A 26,281-nucleotide genomic window follows, 5' to 3' on the forward strand; every position below is an offset into this window, starting at 1 on the left:
CGGATCCTCTTCTGTGGACCACTGTGCTGGTTGAGGCGCCCACTGCACTTGCTGTGGTGGATTCCTTCTCTTGCCACGGGGTCTGCGGCCTTGGCCTAAAAAAGGATATCGTTGATTTGGGTTGTTCTGGTAGTATGGTACCTGGCCAGGCGGATATAAAGGTGGATATCCATAATAAGGAGGCATTGGGCCAAATGGAGGAGGGCCGAAGTTCTGGAATTGCGGGGGGCCTTGCCAAGGTTGTGCTTGTTGTTTCCCTCCACGGCCTCTCCCTCTGGCTTTGTGGGATCCATTACTGGAGCCACTGGAAATGGAACTAGTATCTCCTGAGCTGTCCGTGTTCTGGCCTCTTGTGGGTGCAGTATACGTGTCGTCAGCATAGGGATAAGTTTTTAGATAGCTGAAGTTTTTTAGATCCTTCTCGAATTTCTTTATCTTGGTTTGGGTTAGGTATTCTTTGTAATCGTTCATCTCCCGATTTTGATCTTCCAATTTCTTTTTGTATCCTGTCAGAGTGGTTTTGAAGTGGGTCTCAGTTGCCTGGATCTCTATTATAACTGCGTCTGAAAGGCGTTTGGCAGTTTTTATTATCAAGATGAGCCAGTCCCTGGTGCAGTGCCAGGCTATCTGAGCCCAGTCTTTCCTAAAGGTGACATCATCAAGGAATATTCTGGGAGCGTTGGTGACCAGTAAGCCTTTAGGCGCTGTGTTGGTCCTCAGGTATTGTGCGAGGATAACGCCATGCAAAATAGTGCGTATCCTGTTTCGCTTTTTCTCAGTGAGAGTGTCCCAATCTGTAGTCTGCGCTATTGTTGTTGCTGTGTTAAAATCTGCCAAGAGTGTGGGGTCATCGAGGATTTCAGTGACGTCATCCTCGGTGAATGTTAGGCCTGTGTTTTGTGCCATCTTGTATCAGTCAGGTGTCTCTCGCAGCTGCGCGCTGCCAATTATCAGCAAATCAAAAGGGAGAGAGAGGACTAGGTAAGCCAGTCCGGGTCCCCTGGTTATATGTAGAGATATCAATATAGGACTAGCTATGTTGTGTTAGAGGAAACTCAGAAGGTATATCTGTAGGCAAACCCTTAGGTTTGGTCATGAAGCCCTCACACACCAACCTAGTTGGTGTCATGCTTCATCATCGGGCCCACCACAGTGACACCGAATGTGTCCCGGGTGTGCTGCGACTCCAGATTACTGAGGAGCTGGTATTCTTACTGAGTGTGCAGTGTTGGTGAGAATGAAGATGAAAGGTTTTAAAAGCTATACAGGTGGTCCCAGTTCCCGAGGGTAAGAGGTAAATTTAATACCTGGGCCCCTGTTAGCAAGATAAAAAGGCTGTGGACGATGTGGAGTATATTAGGGGCTCCTACGTCCTTGTGGTCTACATGTTTCAGCCAGGCCTTTTGATTAAAACTGGCTTTCCTCAGGACCAAATGAGTATGTGTGGGTGAAAATAAACTATATTAAGTGAAAGTGTGTGGTAAAAAAGTGTTGCACTCGCTAAGGTGCCGTACGTGTAAGAGGGGGATTCCCTCTGCTTTACTGTACATAAAACACAAAGACAGTACAGACATACAAAAAGAGTCATTGAGAATGGTATTAACCAAAACACAACAAATAGCCGGCTTCTGGTGTGCGTGAGCGACCTAGAGCGGCAAGTAACAATGCCATGAGTGTGCCATGGCTAAGGTGAACTATGGCGGTTAAATATTAAACGCAGTGGCAGTGGTGGGCTACACAGCGAAACAGGCATAGCGTGAGGTACAGGTAAGTATGGTACATAATTCCTCACACTTGCTACTTGCTGTTAAAGCCTCATGGGTCACTTGGCAGGGAGGGAAAGAAGATCCTAAATGTTTGTAGAGGATTACAGTTAGGATAGTACCTGTGGAGAGAAATTGTTGCTTACCCAGAGCGTTGTGCAGAGATCAAGCTTACTCACGGTATTTCCGATCAGCGGTTCCTGCGACCTATCGTCCTGCTCCAGTGTCCCGAATGAGCTTTGCCAGAGTCAGGTATGGGCTTAAATAGCCGGTTTGATTGTTATCACCTGGAGAGGGGAGAGGGCGCGGTCGCGTTTCCTTTTTAGAGCGCGGGCGCTGGGAGCTAGCGGTCTGCGCGTTGCGCATGCGCGATGTGAGGTTTCCAGCGCATGCGTGGTAGAGGTGTGTGCGAGCGCTATCCATTCGCGCATGCGCCATGGTACCAGGACTAGGTTAGCATTGGTAGTGGCATGTGCGCGCGAGTGCGTGCGCAACTGGGGCAAAAAAAGGAAAAGAAGCCCGTGTGGGTCTTTTAAGGTTTAAAAAGCAACAACAGCGATTGCAAGGTATATAGGCAAAGAAGGCAATTACAGAGTAGGGACAGATCACGAGTCTGAGCGCAGACAGGGATACTGACCAATACTTTACATAGGAGTGTTTATCTCGCCAGAGCATTCCACGGGATGGAATCATTGAGCCCCTCTATATGGGTAGAAAGGCGATAAATCCAGCGTTGCTCTTTGGTGAGCAGAGTCTTCTCATCACAAGCTGAAAGTGCGAATTGTTCGATGACCGTCCAGGTGAAATCATTCGGGGTGTGATTTTGCACGATGAAGTGCTGGGTCAGTTTGCTGATGTTTTTACCACAGCGCATGGTGCTCCTGTGTTCAGTCATCCTGGTTCTAACCTTCCTGGTCGTCATGCCTATGTATCTCAAGCCACAGCGACAGGTGATTAGGTATACTAGGTTAGATGAATTACAGTTCGTGAATTGTCGTTGTGTCCAGGTTTTACCATCTTCCAACGACAATGTTTTGGAAGGGGTAGTCAGGTGGCAGACGCTACAGTTGTAACATGGTTGGTGGCCTGTTAGTTCTGGTAGGCCCCAAGTGTTTAAAATTGTATGGCCGGTTTGCTGTGTTTTTCTGGGTCTCGTGGTTACCAGCTGATCCTTCAGATTTTGTGCTCTTTTGTAAGCAAAGCGGGGGAGGTCCCAGTTCCTCGCGCCTGAATTGATGATCTTCCAATTTTTGCGAATTATGCTGGAGACCTGATTGGAGGCGGTGTTATAGGTGGTGACACACGTCATGATGGGTGTTTCTGGTGGTCTGACCACGGTCTCAAGAAGGGCCTCCCTGTTTTGGTTGCGTGCTCGTTTACAGGATTTTGTGATGATTCTGGATGGGTAGCCACGGTCTCCCAACTTGTGGACCAAGGCTTTGGACTGGTGTTTGAAGTCATGGAGGTTGCTGCAGTTCCGGCGAATGCGCAGGAACTGTCCAAATGGCAGGTTCTCTCTCAAAGGTCTGGGGTGGAAACTATCAAAGCGCAACAACGAGTTCCTGGAAGTCGGTTTGTAATGAGTCGTTGTGGTCAGACCCCCCTGATCAGCTTTTATGTTGAGGTCCAGAAACGCCAGTTCAGTAGAACTGCTAGTGCAGGTGAACTTTAGAAAGGGATCAAGGCTATTGATCCAGGTGAGAAAATCTTTCAATGTCTCCTCATTGCCTTCCCAGACAATGAGGATATCGTCAATATATCGACGCCAAATTGTTATATTTGCTGAGTAGGGGTTCGTGGGGGCTTCGATATTTGTCTGCTCAAAGTGGTGGACATATAGCCCCGCCACGCTCGGCGCAAAGACACTGCCCATCGAGGTACCATTCGTTTGTAAGAAGAATGTATCTTCGTATTGGAAATAGTTCTCTTTTAATGCCAGCGTGGCGCAATCCAAGATGAAGTGACGGGGTGTACGATGTTGCCAGTCAATCTCCATCAAGACATCATGGAGTACCTTCAGTGTGGCATCCTGAGGGAGGCTCGTATATAGGCTCTCCACGTCCAATCCCACCAGGAGGTGTTTGTCTCTATCGAAACTGACATCCTTGATGATGTTAAGGAGGTGCTTCGTGTCTTTGACGTAGGATGGAGTTTTCTGAACCAATGGGTTGAGGTAGTGATCGCAGAACCGTGATAACGGTTCTAGGAGGGACTTTATCCCTGACACTATGGGTCTGCCCGGTGGTGGGGTGACCCCTTTATGCACCTTGGGCATGATGTAAAAGTAGGGTACTTTTGCATCACGTGTGTTGAGATACTCAGCTTCTTGCTTTGAGATGTATTCTGCGACAGAAGCCTCCTGTACTAGTTCTGTGATCTTTTTTTGTAGATCTTTGGATGGGTCTCTCAGTAATTTTCTATAGTTACGAGTGTCGCTTAATAGTCTGCGGCATTCGGTGTCGTAGTCGATTTTGTTCATGATGACTATCCCTCCACCTTTATCTGCTGGTTTGATGATGCGGGTAGGGTCATTTTGGAGTTTTTTGATGATCTCCCTATCTTGAAAAGACAGATTGTTGAAATGGTTTTGGGGTTGCAATTTCTCGACTCCTGAGTATACTGCCAACTCGAAGGTACTGATCTCCACTGGCACGGTGGCAGGTGGTGGAGTGAAGTTGGATTTGAGTTTCAACCCAGTCTCATTAGTGGTTTCTGAGTCAAGAGGTTTCTCCTTGTTTTCGAAAAACGCTTTTAGCTTGAGTTTTCTAAAAAACTCGGCCAGTTCGACATGGAGTTTGAAAGTATCTAGTCTGATGGTCGGGACAAATGACAGTCCTTTGTTCAGGACATTGGTTTCTTCATTGGTGAGGGGTACGTCGGAGAGGTTGAATACCAGGGTGCCGGTATTGGTTGGTTCAGCTATTTGCTGGGGCCCGCTTGCTCTTTGGCTTTGTTCCTCGTGTTGGCACTGACCGGATCCTCTTCTGTGGACCACTGTGCTGGTTGAGGCGCCCACTGCACTTGCTGTGGTGGATTCCTTCTCTTGCCACGGGGTCTGCGGCCTTGGCCTAAAAAAGGATATCGTTGATTTGGGTTGTTCTGGTAGTATGGTACCTGGCCAGGCGGATATAAAGGTGGATATCCATAATAAGGAGGCATTGGGCCAAATGGAGGAGGGCCGAAGTTCTGGAATTGCGGGGGGCCTTGCCAAGGTTGTGCTTGTTGTTTCCCTCCACGGCCTCTCCCTCTGGCTTTGTGGGATCCATTACTGGAGCCACTGGAAATGGAACTAGTATCTCCTGAGCTGTCCGTGTTCTGGCCTCTTGTGGGTGCAGTATACGTGTCGTCAGCATAGGGATAAGTTTTTAGATAGCTGAAGTTTTTTAGATCCTTCTCGAATTTCTTTATCTTGGTTTGGGTTAGGTATTCTTTGTAATCGTTCATCTCCCGATTTTGATCTTCCAATTTCTTTTTGTATCCTGTCAGAGTGGTTTTGAAGTGGGTCTCAGTTGCCTGGATCTCTATTATAACTGCGTCTGAAAGGCGTTTGGCAGTTTTTATTATCAAGATGAGCCAGTCCCTGGTGCAGTGCCAGGCTATCTGAGCCCAGTCTTTCCTAAAGGTGACATCATCAAGGAATATTCTGGGAGCGTTGGTGACCAGTAAGCCTTTAGGCGCTGTGTTGGTCCTCAGGTATTGTGCGAGGATAACGCCATGCAAAATAGTGCGTATCCTGTTTCGCTTTTTCTCAGTGAGAGTGTCCCAATCTGTAGTCTGCGCTATTGTTGTTGCTGTGTTAAAATCTGCCAAGAGTGTGCAGCACACCCGGGACACATTCGGTGTCACTGTGGTGGGCCCGATGATGAAGCATGACACCAACTAGGTTGGTGTGTGAGGGCTTCATGACCAAACCTAAGGGTTTGCCTACAGATATACCTTCTGAGTTTCCTCTAACACAACATAGCTAGTCCTATATTGATATCTCTACATATAACCAGGGGACCCGGACTGGCTTACCTAGTCCTCTCTCTCCCTTTTGATTTGCTGATAATTGGCAGCGCGCAGCTGCGAGAGACACCTGACTGATACAAGATGGCACAAAACACAGGCCTAACATTCACCGAGGATGACGTCACTGAAATCCTCGATGACCCCACACTCTTGGCAGATTTTAACACAGCAACAACAATAGCGCAGACTACAGATTGGGACACTCTCACTGAGAAAAAGCGAAACAGGATACGCACTATTTTGCATGGCGTTATCCTCGCACAATACCTGAGGACCAACACAGCGCCTAAAGGCTTACTGGTCACCAACGCTCCCAGAATATTCCTTGATGATGTCACCTTTAGGAAAGACTGGGCTCAGATAGCCTGGCACTGCACCAGGGACTGGCTCATCTTGATAATAAAAACTGCCAAACGCCTTTCAGACGCAGTTATAATAGAGATCCAGGCAACTGAGACCCACTTCAAAACCACTCTGACAGGATACAAAAAGAAATTGGAAGATCAAAATCGGGAGATGAACGATTACAAAGAATACCTAACCCAAACCAAGATAAAGAAATTCGAGAAGGATCTAAAAAACTTCAGCTATCTAAAAACTTATCCCTATGCTGACGACACGTATACTGCACCCACAAGAGGCCAGAACACGGACAGCTCAGGAGATACTAGTTCCATTTCCAGTGGCTCCAGTAATGGATCCCACAAAGCCAGAGGGAGAGGCCGTGGAGGGAAACAACAAGCACAACCTTGGCAAGGCCCCCCGCAATTCCAGAACTTCGGCCCTCCTCCATTTGGCCCAATGCCTCCTTATTATGGATATCCACCTTTATATCCGCCTGGCCAGGTACCATACTACCAGAACAACCCAAATCAACGATATCCTTTTTTAGGCCAAGGCCGCAGACCCCGTGGCAAGAGAAGGAATCCACCACAGCAAGTGCAGTGGGCGCCTCAACCAGCACAGTGGTCCACAGAAGAGGATCCGGTCAGTGCCAACACGAGGAACAAAGCCAAAGAGCAAGCGGGCCCCAGCAAATAGCTGAACCAACCAATACCGGCACCCTGGTATTCAACCTCTCCGACGTACCCCTCACCAATGAAGAAACCAATGTCCTGAACAAAGGACTGTCATTTGTCCCGACCATCAGACTAGATACTTTCAAACTCCATGTCGAACTGGCCGAGTTTTTTAGAAAACTCAAGCTAAAAGCGTTTTTCGAAAACAAGGAGAAACCTCTTGACTCAGAAACCACTAATGAGACTGGGTTGAAACTCAAATCCAACTTCACTCCACCACCTGCCACCGTGCCAGTGGAGATCAGTACCTTCGAGTTGGCAGTATACTCAGAAGTCGAGAAATTGCAACCCCAAAACCATTTCAACAATCTGTCTTTTCAAGATAGGGAGATCATCAAAAAACTCCAAAATGACCCTACCCGCATCATCAAACCAGCAGATAAAGGTGGAGGGATAGTCATCATGAACAAAATCGACTACGACACCGAATGCCGCAGACTATTAAGCGACACTCGTAACTATAGAAAATTACTGAGAGACCCATCCAAAGATCTACAAAAAAAGATCACAGAACTAGTACAGGAGGCTTCTGTCGCAGAATACATCTCAAAGCAAGAAGCTGAGTATCTCAACACACGTGATGCAAAAGTACCCTACTTTTACATCATGCCCAAGGTGCATAAAGGGGTCACCCCACCACCGGGCAGACCCATAGTGTCAGGGATAAAGTCCCTCCTAGAACCGTTATCACGGTTCTGCGATCACTACCTCAACCCATTGGTTCAGAAAACTCCATCCTACGTCAAAGACACGAAGCACCTCCTTAACATCATCAAGGATGTCAGTTTCGATAGAGACAAACACCTCCTGGTGGGATTGGACGTGGAGAGCCTATATACGAGCCTCCCTCAGGATGCCACACTGAAGGTACTCCATGATGTCTTGATGGAGATTGACTGGCAACATCGTACACCCCGTCACTTCATCTTGGATTGCGCCACGCTGGCATTAAAAGAGAACTATTTCCAATACGAAGATACATTCTTCTTACAAACGAATGGTACCTCGATGGGCAGTGTCTTTGCGCCGAGCGTGGCGGGGCTATATGTCCACCACTTTGAGCAGACAAATATCGAAGCCCCCACGAACCCCTACTCAGCAAATATAACAATTTGGCGTCGATATATTGACGATATCCTCATTGTCTGGGAAGGCAATGAGGAGACATTGAAAGATTTTCTCACCTGGATCAATAGCCTTGATCCCTTTCTAAAGTTCACCTGCACTAGCAGTTCTACTGAACTGGCGTTTCTGGACCTCAACATAAAAGCTGATCAGGGGGGTCTGACCACAACGACTCATTACAAACCGACTTCCAGGAACTCGTTGTTGCGCTTTGATAGTTTCCACCCCAGACCTTTGAGAGAGAACCTGCCATTTGGACAGTTCCTGCGCATTCGCCGGAACTGCAGCAACCTCCATGACTTCAAACACCAGTCCAAAGCCTTGGTCCACAAGTTGGGAGACCGTGGCTACCCATCCAGAATCATCACAAAATCCTGTAAACGAGCACGCAACCAAAACAGGGAGGCCCTTCTTGAGACCGTGGTCAGACCACCAGAAACACCCATCATGACGTGTGTCACCACCTATAACACCGCCTCCAATCAGGTCTCCAGCATAATTCGCAAAAATTGGAAGATCATCAATTCAGGCGCGAGGAACTGGGACCTCCCCCGCTTTGCTTACAAAAGAGCACAAAATCTGAAGGATCAGCTGGTAACCACGAGACCCAGAAAAACACAGCAAACCGGCCATACAATTTTAAACACTTGGGGCCTACCAGAACTAACAGGCCACCAACCATGTTACAACTGTAGCGTCTGCCACCTGACTACCCCTTCCAAAACATTGTCGTTGGAAGATGGTAAAACCTGGACACAACGACAATTCACGAACTGTAATTCATCTAACCTAGTATACCTAATCACCTGTCGCTGTGGCTTGAGATACATAGGCATGACGACCAGGAAGGTTAGAACCAGGATGACTGAACACAGGAGCACCATGCGCTGTGGTAAAAACATCAGCAAACTGACCCAGCACTTCATCGTGCAAAATCACACCCCGAATGATTTCACCTGGACGGTCATCGAACAATTCGCACTTTCAGCTTGTGATGAGAAGACTCTGCTCACCAAAGAGCAACGCTGGATTTATCGCCTTTCTACCCATATAGAGGGGCTCAATGATTCCATCCCGTGGAATGCTCTGGCGAGATAAACACTCCTATGTAAAGTATTGGTCAGTATCCCTGTCTGCGCTCAGACTCGTGATCTGTCCCTACTCTGTAATTGCCTTCTTTGCCTATATACCTTGCAATCGCTGTTGTTGCTTTTTAAACCTTAAAAGACCCACACGGGCTTCTTTTCCTTTTTTTGCCCCAGTTGCGCACGCACTCGCGCGCACATGCCACTACCAATGCTAACCTAGTCCTGGTACCATGGCGCATGCGCGAATGGATAGCGCTCGCACACACCTCTACCACGCATGCGCTGGAAACCTCACATCGCGCATGCGCAACGCGCAGACCGCTAGCTCCCAGCGCCCGCGCTCTAAAAAGGAAACGCGACCGCGCCCTCTCCCCTCTCCAGGTGATAACAATCAAACCGGCTATTTAAGCCCATACCTGACTCTGGCAAAGCTCATTCGGGACACTGGAGCAGGACGATAGGTCGCAGGAACCGCTGATCGGAAATACCGTGAGTAAGCTTGATCTCTGCACAACGCTCTGGGTAAGCAACAATTTCTCTCCACAGGTACTATCCTAACTGTAATCCTCTACAAACATTTAGGATCTTCTTTCCCTCCCTGCCAAGTGACCCATGAGGCTTTAACAGCAAGTAGCAAGTGTGAGGAATTATGTACCATACTTACCTGTACCTCACGCTATGCCTGTTTCGCTGTGTAGCCCACCACTGCCACTGCGTTTAATATTTAACCGCCATAGTTCACCTTAGCCATGGCACACTCATGGCATTGTTACTTGCCGCTCTAGGTCGCTCACGCACACCAGAAGCCGGCTATTTGTTGTGTTTTGGTTAATACCATTCTCAATGACTCTTTTTGTATGTCTGTACTGTCTTTGTGTTTTATGTACAGTAAAGCAGAGGGAATCCCCCTCTTACACGTACGGCACCTTAGCGAGTGCAACACTTTTTTACCACACACTTTCACTTAATATAGTTTATTTTCACCCACACATACTCATTTGGTCCTGAGGAAAGCCAGTTTTAATCAAAAGGCCTGGCTGAAACATGTAGACCACAAGGACGTAGGAGCCCCTAATATACTCCACATCGTCCACAGCCTTTTTATCTTGCTAACAGGGGCCCAGGTATTAAATTTACCTCTTACCCTCGGGAACTGGGACCACCTGTATAGCTTTTAAAACCTTTCATCTTCATTCTCACCAACACTGCACACTCAGTAAGAATACCAGCTCCTCAGTAATCTGGAGTCGCAGCACACCCGGGACACATTCGGTGTCACTGTGGTGGGCCCGATGATGAAGCATGACACCAACTAGGTTGGTGTGTGAGGGCTTCATGACCAAACCTAAGGGTTTGCCTACAGATATACCTTCTGAGTTTCCTCTAACACAACATAGCTAGTCCTATATTGATATCTCTACTATTTTTCTTTGTCAAACCTTTCCCCAAACCCCCGTTCCCATCCATTCATCAAACCCTAACCCTCTTCCCCCGGGCTGTGTGGTTTTTATTGAGGTGTGATGTTACTACATTAAATATACACCAACAATTGATCACACGCTTGCTGGGGCAGATGTGGTGAAACCAACACTATTAAAATCAAAAGTCAACGAGGCAGGGCGAGGATCTTCTTCTGCTTGCCCTCCCAAGCTCACTCTATGTAATAGTGTACAAGGCAATTAATTTCCCAAAGTGACCCAACGAATAAATGTAAATCATTGCTGGCATTGTTTGAATTTAATTTTAGAGCATGTACGTTTACGATTTGTATTGTGTTTTAATGACTTCAACGCAACTACAGTTATCTTCTTCTACTTTTTCAGTCCCCGACACCATTGATTTCTTTGAGTTCATTTAGCTGTTGCAATATTGTTTGTATTTTTGGTCTGTATTATGTACTGTAATTTTCTACTTCTCTCACATTCTTTCTCAGGCAAATGACTGTCTCTTTGTTTTTGTTTTCCAATGCTAGTGCCAGTGTCTGTCTAGGACTAGGAGTCTACTCGACTACTATCACACAACCACGGCATATTCTCCGTTGTCTTGGGAAACCATGCAGCCCTTGCGGTGCCAAACGTAATCATCATCAATCACAGGTAAGAAGAGCAGTTTGCTGTGAGGTCTAATGGAGGAGAGGCTGGTAGTACTAATAGGACAAATGTTACTTTGAGTGAGGGGCACAGCATCTATCTGTTTGCATGTTACACATGTGGTCAGTTAATAAAGTATTTCAATCAAACACTGGCCGCTGCCCTGCATCTAGAGTAAACCTTGTGACGTACAACAGTAACCCCACCACAAAACAACATCATATCATATCTGTGTTAGTTGAAAATAAATAACATTTATTCATGTATAAAAATATCCTCCTATCCCCAGTGCCCACCCTAACCCCAACCATAGTCCAAGTCCAAAGAATGTCCCACAAAAATAACCCCAACACCCAATTCCCACCCACCAACAAAAGTATTAAAAAAGGGGCAAATCAACAGGGTCCATTACAATTGGCGGGCTTTGAGGTGTTTGTCCACTAAAATCTTTACACGCTCCTCTAATTGGTCCTCCAGCTTGGCCACCCGGAGGAGAAGTTGTTGCCGAAATGCACGGTACCTACATTTGCATCCATGCTGTGAGGGGGTGTCAGATGTTAAATCATGGCGGCGGTGAGCGGCTGCCTGGCCGCGGCGCCGTACTCCTGCAGGTGGAGCCTTGCTGGGGCCAGACGCATTGGAAGAGGCAGCAGCTGCTGCCGCCGCCTCTTCCCCCTCCTCAGCCTCAGCCACCAGCTTGCGGTACTCCTCCACAATGGCCTGCAGTTTCCTTTGCCGGGCCCTGGCTGCCAACTCCTTCCGTGATGGTTTTGAGGAAGGAGTAGGAGTATCTATAAAAAAAGAAACAGAATTGTAGCAAACTCTTCATAATGAATTCAACAGTACATAGTGGCATTGTAGCACTATCAAGCGCAGTCCATACAATTGGTGTCAACTTTTAGTATCTATCTAATCTGTCCTCCTGCTTCCCCTGCCTGTAGCATTTGTTTAAGTTTTTTCCGACATTATACTTGCCCTAGTACTGGGTGGGCTTGAGTAAACATAAGAACAAAAGTCTTTTTTGTATCTCCTTTTATTTTTTCAAAGTAAGACTCTGCTTCCAGTGACAGTCTTCACCTATGATGATTACAAATACATTTAGGGGGCATCCACCCATTAAAAGTAAATGTCTATCATTCTTTATTATCGGCTTAGCTTGTTTCACTTTCACCAGCAACCCAACCACCCATGCGTCCACTCCTTCCTTGCCTTGGGTTTCATTGACACAAACTCCGCACATTATTCTTGCTATCCACTGTATCCATGCACCCATATTCTTTTGCCCAACCAGGCCTGCATTTTCTTTGACCTTACAGTTCTACCCATCCTTTAACAACCCATGCATCCGATTCATATCAGCCATGTGAATGAACCTTCCAAAGTATCCTTCTATGGTAGTTAGTCTTATTATTACATCTCTTAGTCCTCCCTTCCTCCTACCACCCTAGTTCACTTCTTTCCCTTTTTGTTCAACACATGCCTCAAGGTCATCTGATCTGACTTTTAGTCTTCTCCATAAGTTTCACAGCTGAGTTGGAGTCTGATGGAAGAGGCCTTGTTTACTCAACTAAAACTGGTAATGCTAAAAAGGGTGTCTTCTTCAACCATTGTATATTGTCCAGTACAACTTAAAATTCATACTTTCGTAATAAGTCTCATAGCACAGTGAGGAAAAAAATGTCCCCAATCCACCTAGTAATGCAAATAAGTAATGAATATAACTTACCACCGCCCACCGCTGAACTTTCCTCCCCCACTGATGCTCCTGCAGGTGCTGCATCCTCTGTCCCCTCCTGGATGGCAATCTCTTCGCCGCTGGCCCCGTCGGCACTGGTGGTTAGTATTGATTGTGCACCTATGAAATCAAGTACACCTTTTTAGATGCCTGCACACCTCCCCCTATTTTACTAGTTGTACTTTTTTAACCAGGAAGGAAGATTGAAAAAACAGTTACGTATAACATGAATCGTTGTGACAGTGTAACTAGTCCAAATTGCGTCCTAATGTACAGCAGTCACATTAGACAGAGTTTAGTTTTCATTTATTAGATGGTCCCTAGGGTCATCTAATCTACTCCTACTCTAGTCTTTGGAAAGTTAGCCTGAGCCATATAACCATTTTTAGATCCGTGTCTACTGCTTTGCCCATGTTACCTCGGAGCTTGTTGCACAGTAAGAAAGACACCATTGAGGCCACATGAGTGTCGCATACAATTGACAAACCAGTATTGTTAGTCCCTGTTGCTTATCCATAATGTAATGTTGCACTTTTTGCCATGACTGCTAAAAACTGGCATAGTTTTAATCACTGTCTAACGTGCAACATTTTTCTCATAGGCAGATGAGAAGAGAAGATTGCCTTCTACGAAACAAGGGATTTGCAGAGCTTTCGAAAGATGCATGTGTAACCACTTACAGTATACGTTCAACGGTGAGAGGTCTCCCACAATTCACACATTTCTCTATCGTGCACTAGATGTACAAAATATACAGTATTTAATCTTCTTCATTTTGCATGGTGGAGCAGGATGTTTTTCATGGAAATACTTACAAGTTACAACAATACAAAGCTTGTTATTAAAAAAAATAAAGTTTTTGAACTTGCACGTAGACTCTGTGGTATATTTTCAGTGTCTGGGGTGTTGTGGACTGAAACGAGTGAGTGAGCGAAAGGGTCTTCTTCTTCTTCTGTTCTGGGTTGTGTAATAAAATCATTGGGTATATCTAACTATCTTCGTGTGGGGGTCGAGAGTGGGACAAATGACTATGACCAGGACACTTTGGTAGGTAGACTAGACGGTCATTGGATTATGGGTTCTTCTGACTGAGTTCTGTGACCAGGGGGTAAGGTCCAACCTCCCTATCACCAACATCAACAACATCCTAATTTCTTGTGCATAGTTCTGTATGTATACGTGCAGAGAATAATAACCACAACAGTAGTAGAAGTATACTAACTGAACTAAAATTAGTAGGCAAACATCTGGTTGTGCATTTTTGTTGGTGGGAATTGACAAAGACTGGAGATTACAGAGGACAATGCAAAAGACAGGAGTGGACCCAGTGCCGCCTACAGCTATTCTATCACAGCTTTATTCAAAAGAATACCTTAACTAAGGAGTGGCCCACAGGGCAAGCTTAGCTACACACAGTCTAATAGTAGTAGCACAGAGAGTCTTGGGGCAGAGGCAGTTTGAAGGAACTGAAAGTCAGGGATGGCATTGGATAGTTAGTGACCCAAAATTTGGAAAACAAATTTAAGACCAAAGAAGGTTTTGCTAACATTGAATTAGGAAGGAGGATTAATCGGTTGGAAAAAATAAAGTGCGTTAAAAAGTTAGAGAAATATAATCGTTAATATAAGTACTGTAGGACTTACTGGGGCCAGCAGCAGGATCCGCGGTAGAGGAGCGCTCCTCTTGTGGTTGTCCCGCCAACTTGGACCCCGTCTTCTTGCCCTTGGGTGGTGCTGATCATGTAAGAAATAATAAAGAAAGAGAAACATTAAGTGCAGTGAAACAAAGACCTCATTCAAAAATCCTCTCAAACTTTTTAGGGAACAACAATTCCAATAAAATTGACTTCAAAGTATAAATGACTACTGGCTTGCAAGATCCACAGACCGTCTACTTATAGAACACTAATCAAATGTGCCTAAACATTCTGATTGCAGAATATACTAAGGAAGCCAGTACCACCTGACCTACAACACCTATTCAAGAATCCAGACGGGCCAATTGTTCAGTAAGTCGGCATTTCAATTTTATTTTTGCCCGCAAACATGCATAGATGATGAGATGGAGGATACATGCATACATTTGTACATACACGTAATTGTTGGTTGCTTGCATCAGAACTGCTACTGACTCACCTGACCATGCTATTGCTGTGCTGCTAAGCCTACCACTCAGTAAACAAACTCAAACCGGTTTCAATGGAGGGGTGGGGTAATAAGAACTAACTAAGCATTCAGTGACAGAGGAGGCGTCATGCAGACCGTTAAAAAAATATGAACTAATACTATCCATCCACCACTATTTCACTAAAGGACAATGTAAGGACTAGACTCTAGCAATAGCATCAACTAACTTCAGTTCTCTAAAAACTCTAACATCAATAATCAGCAGCCCAAGCCAGCGCTAAGTTACAAACCAGTAAGAGAAGAGGGCGAGCAGCACCTGTGTCATACAATAACAGAAGAATTTGAGACGGAATTCACCTGCATTGTAACTAAGCGCACCAGTAACCGTGTTACTTATTCGTCCAAGAATTATACACAATACTTATACTACTATAATATATAAATACATTATTAATATTACTAGCTACTCACCAAGCCCCACGACTTCAACACCTAGCAGGTCCAACAGGTCCTGCTCCCTGTCCAGAATGTCTGCCCACCGGTGGGCCAGCTGCTGGTGGGTGCGCCGGATTTGCGAGCGACGGTACACTGCCCGGCGCACCTTCGCCCACCGCCGGTGACGCTCCTCTGGGAGGTAACCGGACCCTGGCCTGCCGCCTGCTGCCAAGGTCAAGGGTAGGTGGCACTGCATGAAAAAAACCAGGGCGGCCACCTCCGCCTCCCCGAAAAGATTCCGGGCCTGCACCCCTGCAGGTCGCATTCTGCCGCAAGGCAGCCGGCTCTTCTTGGGCTCAGGCGCCTTGCCCTTCGAGCCGGTTCTGCTGCTCCCCTTTGCCATGGTTCTGGGGTGGAGGTGGAGGTGGAAAAGAAAAGTTAGAACAAAAGGAAAAAAAGTTAGGGGGAAGAAGTAGGAGCTTAAATGAAGAAGTAAAATAAAACAGTAGAAAAGCTAAAAAGAAAGGTGGAAAAGTAGAAATAAAATGCAAAATATAAACTGAAGGACAGAGAGAAATAGATGAGAAGTAAAAAAAAGTAAGAAAAACTGTGAACATAGGTAAAAGATTGAACAGATATAAGGTGGATAGAAAACTAGGCCCAGAACCATAGCATACAGTGTGAAAAACAAGATGGCCGCGCCCATCGCGACCACATGGGTAAGTTCGCACGAGATTTCACGCAAACACGCACTTTCTCAGTGTGAACAAGTAGTTGTGTTCCCGAACAAGACGTGCACCGCGCGAACGCGTTATTCGCGACCCGGAAGAGGAAATAGGGGGCGCGGGCGGGCGGGACAATTGAAAAAACAAGATGGCCGCGCCCATAGCCCAACCACATGGGTAAGGTCGCACGCTACAATCCCCCGAACACGCAGACAGCGGCCCGACCACGCACTATGCGCTCCCGAGCAAGAAAAACGGCTCGCGAACGGGACCAGCAAGCTACTACGCATGCTCGCGAAGCTACGCGAAGCTCGCGTAGTGCGAGAACGTCTTCGCGTAGCTTCGCGTAGCGCGACTACGCGTACTACGCCCAGGCTTAGTTTGTGCCCTCCCTGCGAAGAATCAGGCGGAGGCTGCTCAGCGGGTGCCCACCCCGCGAGACACAGCAGCGGAGTCCCGAACAAGCCTCAGGGGCCCAGTGGGAGAGGTGATGAAGCGTGGCCAGCATCTGCGCCGCAGGCAAGGTGGGAGATAACCTGCATGTGGGCGCACGTCTGCATCGGCCGGAGCCACCGCTCCTACTGACACGGCTCAGAGAGAGAGAGAGAGAGAGAGAGAGAGAGAGAGAGAGACCCTTTTGCCTGTCCTGCGTGAAGCCCTGGGACAAGTGACTGTGAGCCAGCACCATCAAGCACTGCACAGCCAAATCCAAGTCCAGGCAGATTGAGCCAGCACCATCACGCACTGGCACATACTACACTGAAGCAAAAACAACACAGTGCCATAAACAAGCAGTGGCAACTGCAAGCGTGGTACTACCACTTTAAGGCTAGCATCTCCTGCACAGACGCAGGCAAGTGCATGAAAGGACAGAACACATGCACAAGGGGGGTTTCACACCGGACCCACCCAAATACGCGACCCCAGCCACACCCGGAGACACTGCCCGGCAGCGTGGTTCCTGCCAAAGGATGCCTGGTTCACGGTGTTACTGTGCAGAAGCGGGACACAAGGCCACGCACCGACTGTGCGTGCCACCATGAATGTCCAGAACCAAGATGGGGCTGGTGGCCCCGCACCGCCACCACAGCAGGCCCCACTACCAGCACCTCAGCATGCGCCACCACAGCCGGGACACGCCACGGCTGCCCCCCTGCCACCTTTCAGTGAACTGGCGGACCCTGCCACAGCTGCAGCACGATGGAAATCATGGATTAGTCGACTGGATCATTACTTTGTGGGTATGAGAGAGATGGATGGCAGGGTGAAGAGGTCACTCTTATGGGCTACGGAGGTGGAGAGCTATACGATCTGTTTGAAACCTTGCCGAACACGGGGCCAGACAACAACTACGAGGAGGCGGTGGCAGCCTTAAACAGGCACTTTGACCCTCAGATCAATCCTGATTTTGAACAGTTCAAGTTCCGTCAGGCGAGAAAAGGAGAGGCCAAGACAATTGACGTATTTTATGCCTGGCTCCGAAAGTTGGCGAGTTCGTGCACACTGTATGACCAGAGGGAAGAGATCAGGGTGCAAGTCATACAAGGGTACGAATCAGTGACACTACGCCGCCTGATACTCAGGTAACCAGGCATAACCCTGGATGAAATTCTGATCCTCGCAAGGTCGCATGAGCTATCGAGATGATATGGAAGCAGCCCTCAACCAGCAGGTATACCTGGCAGGGGCCTATCGACCCCCAGTGATCAAAGAGGAAAGAGTCAACGCTATTCAAACACGAACGGCATTGCTCAAAGGAGGTTGGAAGCAGGTGCAGAAGACCGCATGTGGGAACTGCGGTCTGGAACATTCACCGTCTGGTCAATGCTTCGCCAAGGGGAAAACCTGCTTAAAATGTGGGAGGCTCAACCACTTCGCGAAAGTATATCGAGGAGGCCAGCCCAGGATCAACAACACAGAACAACGTGGATTGTCGACCGCAGTTAGACAGCTGATGCTGGAAGATCCGCTGGAACAAACGGACACCACCCCGCCAGGGTATGGCTTTGGAGCAGATGATGACATATTCGTGGTGTCATTCGTGAGCCGCGATAGGCCAAAAAAGCGACCTACACCCAAGTGAAGAACCGGGTTATTTAAGACCCAGCGGTGCCAGGGGACACACCCGAAGTCTCCGGATTCACCTGTCTCAGAACTACAGAAACGCGGACTCTTCTGGGTGACGTCAAAGATCAGATTTATTGGCTGCAACCAGTAACAGAGGTCCACGAAGTACATAGGCTGTATATTCGTAGGAGACTGCTCAATCTTACAAAGCGCGTCATCCCTTTTATACCAAATATTGTGCTTCAGGCAAACATTCCTTATTTACAGTTGCCCAATCCCATGTGTACACGACAAAAGCATTGCATGACAAACCCACATTTCATTGTCCAGCCCACCATCAATTTCTCGGGAAGGCCCAACACTCTTCATCAGATAAATCGAACGGACCCCTAATAAAAACGGGCACCTCCTCATCGTAAACAGGTCATAAAGAAAGAAGCAGAGACAGGTGTAAGTAAGATAAGACATAGTTGTGTGCAATAAAAGGGTCTATGATGTCCTGCGCCCTGATCCGCAATCTTGACCAGCTACCGAGCAAGGAACTGGCTCAACAAGCCTGGCCTCGGGCAACGGAGTCAGCTTGCCCAGGTCACGCAGAAGTCAGCAAAAGGTGTACGTGTCCCAAGGACTCGTTCGGCCTTAGTCATCGGCCTATGTGAGGGCAACCACAAAATGGCTGCCGCATACAAAATGGAACCCAAGGGTTCCGAACGGAATCTTTGATTTCAGGGTGATCTCGTCACTCGAACATGACGAAAAACACTCATACAACTTACACTTGCCATTCTCGGTCCGTTGATACCAAAATCGTCATGGTACGATGACCTTTATAAAACGGGTTCAGAATTCACGGAACCTCAGACCCTCCTTTTGCCCTTACATAGGCAATAACCTAAACCCATGTCAGTCTGAATCTAGGTCTATGCTCATCAGATCATCGAGATGTTGCTGTAGCATCATCCCATTGCTTAGCACATCTCGTGATACAGGTTTCCTTACACACGATGTAGCACAGAGGCCACATATAGCAGGAGCACACTGTACACAAAGACAGAACAGGAAAAGGATGGCTAAGACCATCCCAATGACCTTCAGAATCTTCCATCCCCACGTGGGTATCAGTTCCCAGAACCATCCCAACAACGACCAATCTCCTTTATCCACGTGTATAGATTCGGAGATCTTATGTAACTTGGAAATGGCCTGGTACACTGTCGGAGCATTGTCTGGAATGAAAACGCAGCAACTTGATTGGATCACTTTACATACCCCACCTGGTCTGCTAGTATGACGTCTAACGCAACTCTGTTCTGGAGAGTCATAAGACGATCCGACTGGAGCTCATCAGTCAAGTTACTAAGGGCACCGGCAGTTTCAATTACGTTGGACTCAACCACTCTTGTCAATTGCCGTATGTTCCTGCTGTTAACCATAGGTCCCCAAAACGGCAGAAAACCCCTCAAGAAATCACCTAATTCTTGTCCTGCGGTGTCTTCCTTACTGAAGACACCTCTAACAATTCTTGTCTTGTGATAATCTGCCGCAGCTGTGTAGGTGGGTGGCAACAGGAACGAGACAAAACATGTGCCCGAGAAATCAGGGGGCAACCATGTGTATGCTCTATCGTAACAGACAAAATAGGTACCCTTAGCTGCTAGAAACGATGGGGAATTCTGGGATGCAAAAACATATGTCTCAGTGCAGATACTCTTCCCTAACTGAGCCCTCGGATTCTTGCCATTTCCCTGCAGACAGTAATGACCCTGATGGGGTACGATCCAGATCGGAGAGGATCTTTTTGCTCGCTGGTTCTCATTCAGACTAAATCCATATCCGGTTACGTTCCATCCAATATATGCTAGTGTCTCATCTCTCGGGAAAGTCTCATAGGAAGTAGCTCCTCTAATCATGTCTACTATACCCTTAACTAGAGCACTATTCTTCGGATTGTCTTTCACAGAACGTAGGGGGTGGACTTCACGAGCATATATGAACATCGTTCTGTATGCCCACACAGAACCATTGTAGCTAAATGGCAGAACCTGGTAAGGAATACCTTTATCAGTAGTATGAGGCATAAGACCACACACCCAACAGTCAGTCGTGTTCACTACTAGTTGGTGTTGGTGCAGAAGCTGAACGAAGGAATTATTAGCGAATTTCAATCTCCTAATGGACTCATGTTCAGGCAGAGGGTAAAAAGAATGTGAGGAAAAGGTAGAAGGAGGTATGGGCTGTGCAGTGGGTGCAAACGTCACTTGAAAAGAGAATATTATATATCCCATCAAAAACATTATTACGCTAAGCGACATGCAAAGACACAATATTAAAAAACATTTTCTGCTCATGATTGTACACATTTTGGCTCTAAAGTTCATTTCTTCAACAGGTCTCTCCATCTTGAAAAACTCCATCCTCTAACCGTGCTGTTCGCGGCTGTTGGGTGTTCCATGCTAAGAAATGCGTCTGTCAGTCCTGGGAACGCCCTAGGACCAACCAGAACCGTCGACCTTGTGTCTCCGGCTTGCACTCCGAAGACTTGACACCGTGACCTTACAGCTGAACCCGGATGGCGGCTCGAAAAACAAAAATCGGTCAAAACAGTTTCTCAGATGGGAGAGCTGAATGTTCAAAAATAGCAAAGGAAATTACTTTATTTGTCCCACAACTCTTGGTCGTAAATTATAACGGCCCTTCCCGGGCAATGTCTGATCACAGAACAAGAGTTCAGGCTCGGAAGTGTCCAATTGAATTGACGGTGGCACAGCTCCTTGCAGAAGATCGTCGCTTTCATGCTCAGAACTTGTCCCCATTAAACGTGTGTCACTAAAAGGCAGAAAACGAGGCACAGTCTCAGTCTCAGAATCAGCAATACCCTCCTGGACCCATCGGTCGTACGGCAGAGGCAAAGGAACCCTCTTACAGTGTACGCCGTGGATCCAGTTCTTTTTTCCTTGCACTCGTACTGCAGATCGTGTTGACAGCAGCACCAAGTAGGGGCCAATCCAGCGGGGCTGATCGTTCTTTGTTCTCTGGAAATTCTTTATTAACACCCATGAACCAGGGTCGATGACATGTCCTGGATGTTCAGAAACCTGAGGCAGTGTATCATGAACCTGTTGGTGTAAGACACGCAATTTAGCCATCAAATCATACAAATAATCAAGCAGTACAGGGTGTTCAATCTCGCTGAATTTCGTCGGCCTCGGCACTCCCCATATGTTGGCCGGGCGACCGAACACAATCTCATAGGGACTAAGTCCTACTCGGGAATGCACAGTCATCCTTGTGGACAAAAGTGCTAATCGCAAAGCATCAGGCCATTTAAGACCAGAGCTCGCTTTTATTTTGGCCAGCTTCAGTTTAAGAGTGCCATTATAACACTCTACTAGTCCAGCTGATTGGGGGTGATTTGCAATATGGAACTTTTGGCGGATTCCTAGCCCTTCACACACTCTCTTCATCACTTGACCCACAAATTCACTCCCGTTATCACTCCAGACCATCCTCGGCAAACCAAATCTAGGGAAAAACTCTTTGACAAGGGCTTTAGCTGTGGACAAGGCAGTATTATCTTTCAGGGGATATGCTTCTACCCATCTCGAGAAAGCACAAACAACCACGAGTACGTATTTTAGGTTGTTGCATCTCTCCATGTGAATAAAATCTAGCTGCAAAACCTCGAACGGATACGTCGGAGGAGCAAAATGACCAGCTGGAGTTGGAGTTCCCTTACCAGGATTGTACTTCAGACAAACCATACAATTTTTGACCACATTCTCTGCACACTTAGGAATTCCAGCATTTTGCCATACTGGAGCCAACAACTTACAGATCCCTTTCACATTGATATGAGCCATTCCATGTGCCATCGTAACCACTGCAAGCACGTACGCATCGGGTAACAACCATCGCTGATGCTCTGACAACTCGACCCAACAACCATTCGTATCTAATTTACCCGTACTCTCTCTCCACACACTCAACTCTTTCTCTGTAGCTTCAGCTTGAATCGACTTCACACTCTCTATCGTATCCTCACACATTCCTCTATCCGGAACCCATCTCGCCGGACCCGCAACATACATTCGACTCATCACATCTCTCGCCGTTTCTTTCGCAACTTCTTCTGCAAACGCATTACCGCGACCAACGTCGTCGGTAACCTTCTTGTGTGCACTGCATTTCACAATCGCAACTTGCAACGGCAAGGTACGTGATTCCAGAAGCTCATTCACCAACTGACTATGCTGTATCTTTGTTCCATGAGACGTAAGGAACCCACGTTCCTTCCACAAGCGTCCAAAACTATGAGCCACACCAAACGCATACTGGCTGTCGATATATATGGTCACTTTCTTCCCTTTCGACAACACACACGCTCTCGTAAGTGCAATCAATTCTGCTGCTTGAGCTGAATTATGTGGGATATATGCAGCTTCAACAATAGTCTGCAAAGTCGTAACAGCATATGCCGCAGTCGTATCACCATTCGGAAGCTTGAAGCATGAACCATCCACCCATAAGGTACCATCACACTTTGCAAGAGGAGTGTCCCTAAGATCTACTCTTCCTTTTGTTTCTTCCTCTGTCCTGAGAAAGCAATCATGCTGTTCAACAATATCTGTCTCTGCTGAAATCGGCAACAATGTGGCTGGATTCAACGTATCGCATCTCTTTATGTGTACATGACTCGCTAAAAGTGTCAGCTCATAACCTGACAATCGAGCACTAGTCAGGTGCTGTGTCTTGGTCCTGTTTAACAACGTATCCACTGCATGTGGAACCATCACGACCAGCGTATTATTCATCACCAAACCAGCAGACTGTCGAATAGAAACGGCTGCTGCCGCTGTGGCTCTCAAACAACTCGGCAATGCTCTAGCTACCAGATCCAAAGTCGACGAAAAATACGCACATGGACGCTGCTTGTCCCCAAAAGACTGTGTCAACACGGACAACGCACATCCTTCTCTCTCGTGGACATACAACGTAAAGGGCTTACTGTAGTCGGGGGTACCCAACACAGGAGCCGAACACAATGCGTCGCGCAATTCAGAAAAACTTTTCTGACAATCTTCAGACCACGGGAGGGGATTCGGTGTATCTTTACAGGTCAATGCCACGAGCGGTTTGGCCAGCAGAGAAAAATTCGGTATCCATTGTCTGCAATATGACATAATACCCAGAAAAGCACACACTTCTCTCTGTGTACTTGGCACACTCATGTTCGCAATCGCTTGAATTCGTTCTGGGGTCAATCTTCTTCCCTCCTTCGATAAGAGATGACCTAAGTAGGTCACTTCTTGTCGACAATATTGTAGCTTCGAAAGAGACACCTTGTGATGAAAATCGGACAAATGACGCAGCAATGATAACGTAGCCTTCTTACAAATTTCCTCAGTATCGGCAGCAACTAACAAATCGTCAACGTACTGAAGGAGAGCGGCGCCATCAGGTAAAACAATCGTATCAAGCTGTGTTTTCAAAGCCTGACTATATATTGACGGACTCTCACAATAGCCTTGAGGAGCGCGTTTGAACCGGAAACTTCGACCTCCTAAAGAGAAGCCAAAAATATCCCTACTTTCCTCGGAAATCGGGATGTTGAAGAAACATTCTTCAAATCAATCACCGAAAACCAAGTGGCTGAAGCTGGAATCATGGTTAACAAGGCAGTGATATCTGGAACAACAGGAAATTGCGGAACTACTAGCTTGTTAACCTCTCTAAGATCGATCACAAACCTGTAAACAGGTGGCTGAGAAGAGTCTGTGTGTTTCAAGACAGGCAGAACAGGACTATTGCACACATTACCTCTTGTTTCCTCGATCACATCTTTCTCAATCAAATCATGGATAATCGCTAGCAACGCTCTTTCACCATCACTAGAGATCCTATACTGGGGAATGCGTGGCATTTTAACGTTCGCTTTCAGCGTCACAACATATGGCGGTATCTCCAAAAGACCCATGTCATTAGGAACAGTAGCCCAAATAGTATCATGAAGAGAAGACAATTCTGTCGGAAGTTGATCTCTCGACAAATACACTGGAGAGACCACTTTCTTACCCAATGTAAGTTGTACTCCCGAAGGAGAACAATACAATGTTGCGTACAACCTTTTCAACAGATCCAATCCCAATAAGTTCTCACCACAACCTGTAGTCAGAATAAGGGGTGCTTCGAATTCACGAGGTCCAACAGACAGAGACAAAGGGCTAGAAACCGGGTTTCTAACTGGGGCGCCAGAAAAACCTACTGAAACATTCGTTAAGCCAGACAAAGGTGCGCCAGGGAGTTTAGAGTGCATAATAGAACTCTTCGTAGCACCAGTATCCAACAGAAAGGGCTCTGACACACCTGATGTAATCACCTCAACATAAGGTCCACTCTGATCTACTGGAACTGAAACAACTCCCTCTCTTTGTCCATGGCTGTCCTAGCAATCATTACCATCCATATTCTCGCCTTCTACATAGTAGTTGTCAGCATAGTACTGAGTCGTTCTGCCAGATGCATTATTCTGCTGATCAAAACTATTCATTGAATTTTGTGGGGGAAATGAACGAGCGTTCTGGGGGAAACCTCCACGTCCCCTACCTCTAGGAGCTTGCTGAACACCTCGACCTCGTGCACTAGAAACACCATTCATACGCTGTAACAAAATAGGGCAACTATACTTGAAATGACCCTCTTCCTTACAATATGAACACTGATTGGGGCCTACCAGAAAGCGCGGTTGAGGAGACTTGAACCTTTGCGAGTTTTTCTGAAACTGCTGAGGCTGCTGATAATCACGCTGGCTATTAGGGGGCGGATACGCTTGCTGTAAAAGCACCTTTGTTTTTAATTCTTTAGTTTTCTTGTCAGCTCTATCCTTATCATCCTTATCCCTATTTTCGTAGTACTGTGCAGTAGCCAGTATCTGTGCTGATGAGGAAACCGCCCAAGAACTCTCTGAATCCTTTAACTTGGTACATAACTCGGGAAGTAAATTATGCACAAACTTATCAACAAACAACCGCTGGCCACCTTCTGTACTCATGTCTTGACCACTATGGTCAATAAACGTTTCTTCAAACCTGGTGAAGAAGTCAGATACAGTTTCGTCCTTCTTCTGCTTACGTGCAGACAATTTGTCCCAATTTACTCTCATAGCAGGCATCAACGTTTTCATGTAGGTAATGATCCTACCAGGAAGATCTGCAACTACAGGCTCAGGTTTAGCACCACCAACTTGTCGTGCATCTGCAGCACCAATATTAGCCCATGTTTCACCCAACTCTTGCGCATGATCAGTGTGACGAATCACTCCCCATAAAGGTTGCGGAACCACATTTCCAAACAACATGTCTATATCAGCTAGATTCATAACACATGAGTCTGCGCTCTGAAACAACTCCTTATAATACCCTGCAGGATTTTTACGAGGGTCAGGTAAAGTCTGCTTAAGAGCCAAGACTTCTGCTCGTTTCCATGGAACATGTACCCAAACACGTTGAAAATGTGCCGGCGCAGCTACTATCAAATCAAATCAAATCAAATATACTTTATTCGGTTTTTGAGATACAAAACCATAAAAGTTCATAATAAATACAATTTACAATCTAAATAAAAACATTTTACGTGTCCAAAATACAGTAAGGAAGAATCCCTGACATAACAAATTCTTTTCCGCTCCAAGGTTATGGCAGTATCAATGGAGTTCATGGTTTAAACACAGGAGTTCATGATTGACCTTTGTTACTTGTCCGGGTATTCAGGGGGGAAAACACGGGATTATGGGATAAAAGTCATGTAAGTCCCATATTGATATTGGGCCGTCTCTTACTCGAGGCGGACAGGTTTTCAAATAGGGGACAATGTTTCGGTCCCTAAATCTCACGAGTACCAAGTCCCCCGCAATGTCTTTGGGAAGAGAGCCCAGCCAACCAACCCTTCTAACACTCCTTATTGCTCCGTAAAGATTGGGAGGCAGTGGTCTATTTTTTGACAGCCAGAATTTGGTTTTATTGACTAAATCATATTGCCTCT

Source organism: Lissotriton helveticus, chromosome 2_1, assembly GCF_964261635.1.
Source record: "Lissotriton helveticus chromosome 2_1, aLisHel1.1, whole genome shotgun sequence".
In the NCBI taxonomy this organism is placed as follows: Eukaryota; Metazoa; Chordata; class Amphibia; order Caudata; family Salamandridae; genus Lissotriton; species Lissotriton helveticus.